We start from the raw sequence: 9,338 nt of genomic DNA, 5'->3' as shown, positions 1-9,338 counted from the left end.
TTATTGTTTAGGGCTAAAATGTTTTAGTGAAAGGGAACTTCAGTTTGTGAAGGAATACTGCATGCTGCGCGGCGTTTTAAAACCTGGCCAAAAATAACGGAGTAACGCACCGTTTGGTAACTGAGTTACTGAATTTAAAAACTAATGTGTTAGAGTATTAGTTACTGCCAAAACTAATGGCGTTACTGTAACACGTTACTGCCCAACATTGCGAATAACAAAGGTTGCTGCAGTTTGCAGTCCAAACAATATACAAAAAAAAAAAAAGCTGCAGTTTGCAGTCCAAACAATATACAAAAAAAAAAAAAAAATCATATAAGATAAACCCATTAGTAAAAACGTTAAAAGGTAATACAACTAACAACACAGTCATTCAGTAGAGGCCTGCTGGTGCTCCAGTACTGCAAGACATGCTTATAACACGACTAAGATTCTTTTATCCGTGCCCACAAAGGGAAAGCTCAGTTCAGTACAGTCATGTCCATATTTCTCACAGATATCCTGTCTAAGAGGGCACACGAGTATATGCCCTTCATTTTGTATGCCAGTCTTACAGCAACACACATGTTGTTCAATTGTTGTACAGCTCCACCCCTGCATTTCCACTCGCAATCTGTAAGAGGACAACCGGAACCATGTACATGTTATTCTCAGATTCAATGTACGGTGTATTGGTGGTATAAAGTGGATGAACAGATATATCTGGGTTGATGGCTTGGTAGGTGTGGTGTCTTTTTCCCTCTTTAGATCGTGATTTTTCAATCTTCTCTTTACGGTCATTCTCAATATGATCTTGTTTCTCCATTATCACAGACAAGTATGAGGTCATGACTCGATTCTTTGCAGTCTGTACAGTCTGTAGTTTGAGCAACAGCTTGAGAGCCAGTGAAAATCCACCGCGTTATCCGGCAGATTTAAGATGATTCAAGCTGGGAGCAGTGAGATTTGGGTGCTGGTATGATAGAGGGAAGTTTACTATAGTTAATTTAATTAAACAAAGCTCAGTGGAAACTGGCAAAGTGTCCATTCAAGTATATAAAGTAGTCATCATGAAAAGGCATTAAATTACTGATGCATTAACAGGTAATCAGCATTTTAAGCTGGTTGAAGTGGAGATCATTTGAATTACTCTCTACGCTTTTTGGCTGGTTTCATCTTTAGCAATGCATCATATTTTATGAGCTTACTTTACATATTCTGTGTGTCAAATATTCATGTACAAAGAACCAGCCATCAGATAAAAGATGGTGCACAAAGAAAAGAAGAAAGAAATATTGCCCTCTGACATGTAGTGGAGTAGAAGTATTGTATAAAGTTGCAAAAAAAACCAAAAAAAAAACGAAACACAGAGTGATTTTTGAGGGTTTTCAGATGATGAGTAATTTCACAGCCTCAACTTCAAAGAAGAAAGTTCAATACTTTCAGCTTGACATATTAAAAGATAGAAAACATTGCATTTTCAAGGCCTCGCGGATCTTTAATCACACAAGTATCACAGAATCAAAGCAAAGTCAGACAGCATGACTCACTGCCTGCCGACGAATCGCTTACAGAAGTCTGTAAATGTGTTTGTTGCTGCTCAAGGTGCGTGAGTCTCCAATGAAGGACACCTCACTGACAAATTTAATGAGAATTTTTGGGGATGGGTATGAATTAGTCAGTCATCACGCTGCAGTTCATCCCTGAAAGACAAAAAAAACCAAATCTAACTTCATTTCCTTTATTCCCCGCTTTAAATGTTTGTTTCACCAGCCGATGACTTCTCCCTCACCTTGGTCTTCCCCATATCGGGCCCTTCCCTGTTTTCCGCTTACTCCCCCTCCTCCCTAACCTCCTCCCACGTCTCTTCCTGGCATGCCGACATTGTTATTAGTGTCATAATTTACCTCCTTATGCAAACATGACCCTGTCCTCGATATGCTGTAAGGCAAAAATATTCATACTGTAGTCACTGTGAGACCAATAAAGAACGAGACAGAGGGGACATAAATTATTGCGCCGCGGCATCAGACGTTCATATTTCACTCAGTAGCCTTTCACATCACACGCACACAGATGCATGCATGTCTTACATGTGTTGCCAGTGATGGCTATACATATGAAAAAGCAACATCATTTCATAGCGTGACACATATTTGGATAAGATGAATAGATTGGAAAGGACAAGTGGAGATAGAGAAAGGACAAGAGAGGGACGAGGGCAGGTAAATGGGTTCTGTATAAACCAGTCAGGAGAGGCAATCTGCATTCTAATCGCTGTTATGTGTAAATGTATTTTTACGACGACGCCGTCAAGTAAACCCTTTGTGACTTGCGAGGGGCCGAATGAGATAATGGGGACTGAAGGTGTGTTTTGCCAAAGTGAAGATGGTCTTGAGTGGCGCAAAGACTGAATGAAGTGAACACATCAGAGTGCCACTGAGGGACTATTGTGCTGTATGGCTTCAGTAGCACATGCACACTCATGGGTTTGACCTTGGCAGCCTCTTCCCTCCTCCCCTACATGTTAACCCCCCCGGGGTCCCACTCAACCTTGGCTAATTAGCCCACGTCCCAGTGGCATATGTTCAACACACAATTTATCCACAACAAGGACATTACAACTGCAGTGTCCCGCCTCTGCACTGCCTCCCGCTCACTCCCTCTTTCTGTTGTAATGATTCATCTGTGTTTGTGTTTGAATGGGCGTCAAACAGGCAGTAATGAGTTATCTTAATCCTTTAAATCTGACTCTGTGTGCACCTTGTCAGGACGTTTAATTTAAAGCTGCTGTAATCAGTCTTTATATTATGGCTTGAGTACAGTGGGAGACTGGCAACGAAAAACTGCCTGGGAATTTGCTGTCAAGCGGCCCCAGTTTGATGACCAAAGTTCGCCTGGGTTCAGACCTTTGATTCTGTCCACTCCACCAAGTTGACTGATTCTTCAACCATTAAAAAACTACCAATAAGCAGTGCAGGAAGGGGGTGAGAGTGACTTGATTAGACAGTCGCTGCCAGGGTTGGGATTAACGCTGTTGTCAAGCGGTGCACCGGAACCAATGAGGAATAATTACAGCTATGACGAGTGCTATAGATAAGATAGACCAGGGTTTCCCACACGATTCATTTATTAGTGTCGGTCCTCCACGATTAAAACATCTGCCACGACATTTTGATTTCCTGTTTCTGGAACTAGACCATTCACTAGGTGCGCTGTTGGATTATATATACTGTTATTCTGTTGTACGGTTATTCATTACTCCACTCTCTCACAGCACAGAGGGTATTCTGGACTCAGCCGGAGTAGCAGATGCAGTGAAAATAAAATTTAAGTATTAATTTCCCTGGGTCTAAAAGTTTGCTTTCACATCACAAACAACTATCAATCCGATCTGATTGGATCGACTGATCAATCATCCACACTGAGACTGAAAACTCCACAAACTGTTGCTGAGGGACAAGAAGGGGAGTTTTACCATATCTGAATTTAGAGAGGGGAGACAGACTGATACAAGAGGACATACACATGCAACACGTACTCTGTTGTCTGTCATTACACTCGGGCGAATACATTGGTCCAGACCTTGGAATCTGCCCCTCCCATTCCCATTGAGTTCCAGTTGATGATTCGTCTTGCATCGTAACATAAAACAGCGATTTCTCAGTAAAATAAAAAACAAATTGAGCACTGCGATTGGACTCTATTAGCCTAGACTAGCACTGCTGTCAAGCTGTTGTCTGTTGTCAAGCATTGTGAAGTGGTGCGCCAGAACCAATGAGGAGAAATAACAACAATCGTAAGTGCTATAGATAAAACAGACATTGCTATTAAGGCTGTTCTAAATCAACATGCCTTCTTAATAAAGTTGCCAACATGAGCACCTGGTTGCTCGCAGAGGTTCAAAGCTTCAAGCTAGCTACAACAGTAGCACACCCAAATGCTGACACTCATGGTAAATGCATTTGAGAGGCCCCGACTGAGTTGATAAGGGAGCTATAGATGTTTAAAGAGAGCTGGATACACCATTGGAGGCAGGGCCCCTTTCATTCTTACGAAAGTTGTTCAGTGCTACATATAGCCAAAATGCATAATTTTCACCGGATAAAATGACCCAGATCTTCCGAATACTGGGGCATATAGAACAAGCGCACCAGAGACTTCTGCCAGCTGAGCAGCTAACTTCCAGTTTAGCACTTCACTAACTTGAATGAGGATAGAATACTTTAATTGTGCTGCTCTTGTAGACTTTTGAAATGTTATTGGATCAAATGGATCAAATCCTGAGAGTGAAACAAGTCAATTCACCAGGGTTGTGACGTTCAAAAAATGTTATCCACCAATTTACAGGCATCTCTGTCACAATATAAGCCGGTGGGAAAATGTCTCATTGGGCCCAATGATAACGGACCCAGAAATTATAATTCCAATGTTTGGCCACTATGTAAAAGTGGCAAACTTGGAAAAGTCAGTGGACAAATAGTCTCGCCACCAGACAATCAGAGAGCTCCGCCTTCTGATAGTCTGGGGACACTCCTTTCTAAAGTGTGTTTAACACACCGGAGAAAACGGCCAGCAACAAAGAAACGCCTCTTGCATTTTTGAAAAGGACACGCCCTCCCGGAAATGTGCGCTCCCCCTTTTCTCGTCTGCAAGGACACAAACACACAGAGAGCTTAAAAATGGATGCTGAGAGATTTAACTCCGTTTTATCAAACGTGTGCTCAGTCCACAAGATTGTGGAAATGAAGGACTTCCAGCGACTTGAGCCATTTTGTATCGCTACACGTGTTTCTAGTCGGACTATGTTTACGAGCACAAGAGTTCAGCGAGCCACCAAAGGACCGCCCTGCGGATTTACTATTAGTTCTGCAACGTAGGGAGTTTTTTTAAACTCTATAATTGTATCCGCCCATCTAAACACAAAATCAGGGAGAAAGTCATCAGTCTTTAGTTAAGCAAAGCGACTAAAGACTGACTTGTGAGTCTAGCGGACAAATACACGTGTGACTGCCTCATTTTTAAAATAAGGTGCTGAACAAAAGGTATAATGCTGGGTTTGGGGAATAAAAGACCGGCCTTCACAAGACTGACCCACTGAGAAGATTCCTGAACCTCCCCACGGCCAGTCAGTGTGTAACTACGTGTGTACGAAGGGGGTCAATTGTACAAATGTACACACAAACACACACATATTACCTAACTCTGCAGTTGCCTTCAACTCTACACAGAGTTTCATCTTTTTCTATCTCTTCATTTGGATTTTACTGCCCGCAAATTCACTGTTGTGGTTCAGTCTCACTGGTCTCATCAGTCTAGTTTCCAGCTGCAGCAGAGAAACCTCTGAAACCAACTGTGCCCTACCTACACAGCAACAAACAGCAGGCACATTTAAAGAGCCAATTATTTGGTGGAGACTAACAGAGAGTGAATATTGGACTGACATTGATCAGGTGAACACAAACAGTTCGCCCTATCAGCCTGAAAGGTGATAACATATCAGTGTTGTGTTCCTGCTGCCCAAGTGGCCAAAAATGTAAATAAGTTAATACAGTGGGAGTGGAACTTTTAATCTGTTCTGTTTTTCTGATTAAAGAAGATTATTATCTCAGAATTACGAGAAAGGTTTTCATGGGTAAAAAAAATCGGTCTTGTTTTCTCATTAATTCAAAGAAACAAGAATTTCCGAGATTATCATGACATCAATTCAGGAACAATAAGAACAGTTTTTTTTCTCAAGTAAATGCATTACACCTCCATAAAAATCTCTCTTGATGTCTCACTCTGAACATACATGAAAAAAAAAAAAAAAAAATCAAATTCAATACAATATGCTGTGATGAAGCCAGAGAGTTTAAAAGCCTGTGCCTTTAGAGGTCATGCTACTCTGTACAAATAACCAGTAACAGCTACAGAGTGACTAAGCCAGACATCGCTATACTTTAGACCTTCGACATCCTGTGTGCCTCTGTAACCCACCCAATCTGAGTTTCCGACATCCTTGGGACTGTATTTACAGAACCTCTTAAGATGAAGAATGCCTCCTCACTCATAATTTACAGAGAATCTTTTAAGGAAACCTAGCTATTAGACGTCTAGGATGTCAGGAGTACTTGAGAAGATCTTTATCTGAAGAATCCTTAGTTAGGGGCTAACAATCACACACCTTAACAAATACAATGTAAGACAAGCAATCCACACAGCAGATCTCAGCTACTTGATCTCAGTGGGTAGAACTGCATGGTTCAAACCATAGATACTGTAACTTTCTCCTATAGATTCTATTCAGCTAAACAAGTGAATACATAAAATTGGTTTGACTAGTGAGCATGTGAAAACTTCTCCAAATGCTACACAATAATAATAATAATAATAATTAAAAAAAAAAAAAAACAGCATCAGCACACAGGTGGTTCTTGTTGGCAGCTGATTGCCAAGTGGTCTGGTTGAACTCAAGACTCCCATTCTCGGGTGGAGACTGGCCTGACACCGCAGCTTGAGGGGCATCATGCCCTAGATCATCACTCCTTGGATCTAAGTCAAAGACTATTTTAATAGTGAGCTGGAAATCATTATTTGAGCTGATGTTCCTCTTTTAAAGGATACTCCACCCACACAATGATCTTTTGTGTATCAGTTATTAACCCCCTATTAGATTGAACTCACAAAGAAAACTCTGGTTTTCTTGCATGCCTCCACAATGGATGGAAAATGCAAAAATAGAGAAAATTCTTGATGAACTGAAGTTGTAGGGGACCGCGTGTAACAACAGCAAAACTGTATCAAAACTAGGGCTGTGACGGTATGTATTTTTTCCTCACAGCGGTGACAGAGTGACGTACCACCACGGTATGGCGGTGATACGTCACAGAAACGTTACAGAAACCCTGAAGCTGGCATTTCTGCACGTGCATTTAAAATAAACATGTTTAAACATTTATTCAAAAACGAGAGTCCATTTTAGTCGTTTTAGAAGAGGTTTGATACATCAACTATAGTGTGTTTACGTCCTGCGCGGAGGGATACACCGGTGAGCAACAGCTGCAGCTGGCTCTGGGACAGGTACGCTAGGTCACTCGGTAAAAGCAAACAAAGANTCTGTGCAGCAAAATGATTCCACCTCTGTAGGAATATGTTAGCTAGCTCCGGAGCTACACCACCAGTCCTCCCCTGACCTCCGTCTCCCCTTGGCCCGTTACTGCTCCGCCGCTCCGGAGGATTCAGCCTCTCTTCTCGCCCGCTCAGCATCCAACACATGGAGTTCCTCATCTGTATGCTCCGGCTCAAACAGGTATGGCTCTGGGTCTGTGTCCGCTACAAGAAACTCCTCAAAATCGCGTTCAAAGTCGTCCATTGCAGCTACTATAGTCCGGAGATATTGCTAGGCTAAATAAACAGCTGAGTTTTGTTTACAGGCTACGTCTGTGCCTGTGCCTGCTCGCCGGTGTATCCCTCCACGGATCACAGCGCTGGACGTACTGACCCCAATGCTAACTGCTGAGACCCAGGTGCTGGACGTACAGACACAAAAACGATATCCATCATGTTGTCTCAATATGAAAATGATAGCGAAAGGGCATAACTCCCAAATCGTCGGAGTATTCTTTCGACATTTGGCTTGGGAACCAGCCGCCATGATGAATCAGCTTTTTTTTTTTGTGCGGTGATGACCTCTTCACCACGGTAGGCATCACGTGACCGCGGTATTGCAGTGATGTGGTTATTGTCATAGCCCTAATCAAAACTCTCGAGGCCAAAACACACCGGTGGAGAACAGCGCACATCAAAAAATACGCCCCTTTTATTTTCAATGGACAACCTCTCACCAGTGGCGGCTAGGCTGGAAATAGGACAATGGCATGGAGTGTTGCAGGGTGGTGCAGCCAGGAGCGCCAACGTGTGCCAAGCCGCCCCCTGAAATAAATGTATTTTTCCCCCAATAGCTCTCTGTTTGTACATACCAGCTTCCGTAGCAGCTCTTTTCCTCTGCTCATATTGCAGCTCGACTCTTCTCCTCACCATTAATGAATAAAGAGAACTCTGTAGCTGTTGCTGTGTCTTGTGTGTGATGAAGAATGGATGAGGAGAAATATCCCGAGCTAAACGATCCATAGTTCTGACATTATAAAGACAGTGAGTGCGTTTACATGGACAGTTAAATTCCCTTTCCATTCGGAATGAAAGTTCATTCCTATTAAAACACCTAATTCAGAAAGAAAAGTCGAAATGTGATTGAAAATTCATTCCGATGTAACGGGCTGGAATATTCCGTTTCTAATTCCGAATGAAAGAATTTCTCGCATTTGTATACACTCATTCCTCTTTAAGTTCATTCTGGTCTTTCTGCGCATGCTCATTTCCTTGCCCTTCTGGCGCGATGACGTATATAGCGCACACGTGACTCGTTGCACTAACTGGTTTCCATTCGCCAAAGCATGGTCTTCTATCTCCCTTCTACCTCCCTTCTCCTGCTCAACAGACAAAGCATTAGCAGAACAAGGTTGTTGTCGTACTGCTGCTTCAAGAATATAAGCAAAACAAGTCTGAAAAAGGTACTAAGAATGGCGTCATCAAGCATCTTGTTATCCGGAACGAGGACTACAGTGTTTTCTTCCGGTAAACGTAAACACGTAACATCCGCCCCGCCCCCTATCCAATCAGAAACCTTCCCTGCCCAAAACCTTGCGATGACCCGAATAAAGGCGATTAAGCGGTGATTAAACTGATCTCCCGTGTAAACCCTCATTCGGAATGAATATTTCCCATGTAAACTACCTGGAAAAACTTTAATTCCGATTGATTTCATTCAGATTTATTTCATTCCGAATGAGAAGCCATCATGTAACCACACTCAATAGCCAAAGAGATATTGCCCAGTTCTGGAGATTGGCTCTTCAGGTGAGGAATCAGCTTTTATTAAGGCTCTCCACACATGGTTTTAAGCTAACGCAGAGGTGGAAGAGGTACAGATCTTTCAGCAAAAGTAGCAATAACTTTGTATGTTTGTCTGTTAACAAGCTGCAGCGCGACGTGTCCAGTGTGTGCTAGGGGTGGCACTTCAAGTACATCTGTGTCTTTTCAGGTAAACATTGCACCCCTTTAATTCATTAACAATTTTAACAGTTTTTGGATTCTTTGTTCACTGTGGAGGCATGCGAGAAAAACTTTATTTTTTCTTTTTGAATTAATTCAAGGTAACACGGAGTGAGTAACTGATATACAAATAATTTTGTAGGGGGAAGTATTCCTTTAATTGCAACACATATGAATGGAAAGAGAAGGCAGTTTGGTTGTTTTTAATCTGATTTGCTCTCCTTTTTAAAATAGTTATTGGCCACATAAACACTTTAATTGAAAAT

The sequence above is a fragment of the Epinephelus moara genome, chromosome 7 (assembly GCF_006386435.1).
Source record: "Epinephelus moara isolate mb chromosome 7, YSFRI_EMoa_1.0, whole genome shotgun sequence".
In the NCBI taxonomy this organism is placed as follows: domain Eukaryota; kingdom Metazoa; phylum Chordata; class Actinopteri; order Perciformes; family Serranidae; genus Epinephelus; species Epinephelus moara.
This window is presented reverse-complemented; position numbering follows the sequence as displayed.